We start from the raw sequence: 493 nt of genomic DNA on the forward strand, positions 1-493 counted from the left end.
ATCTCTGATTTTGTTGATTTGGAGGTGCTCTTTCTTTCTTTTGGTTAACTGTGCTAGCGGTCTGTCAGTCTTGTTTATCTTTTCAGAGATCCAGCTCTTGGAGTTCTTGATTCTTTGTATTGTTTTCTTTGTTTCAATTTCATTAATTTCTGCCCTGATTTTTGTTATTTCTTCTTGTCTGCTGGGTGTGTTGAATTGCAATGTTAAGTCATTTATTTGTGTTCTTTCCAATTATTTGATGTAGGCACTTAGAGCTATAAACTTCACTCTAAGGACAGCTTGCAGCATGTCCCAGAGGTTTTGTTGTGTTGTACTGTCCTTTTCATTTAGTTCCAGGAATACTTTTATTTCCTTCTTAATTTCTTGTTTGACCCATTCATCATTCAAGAGTGTGCTGTTTAATCTCCGTGTGTTCATGTGGTTACTGGGGTTTTTTCCAGTGTTGATTTTAAGCTTTATTGCATTGTGGTCTGATAGAATGCATGGAATTATT

This window comes from Nannospalax galili, unplaced genomic scaffold (genome assembly GCF_000622305.1).
Source record: "Nannospalax galili isolate Female #2095 unplaced genomic scaffold, S.galili_v1.0 scaffold211, whole genome shotgun sequence".
Lineage (NCBI taxonomy): Eukaryota > Metazoa > Chordata > Mammalia > Rodentia > Spalacidae > Nannospalax > Nannospalax galili.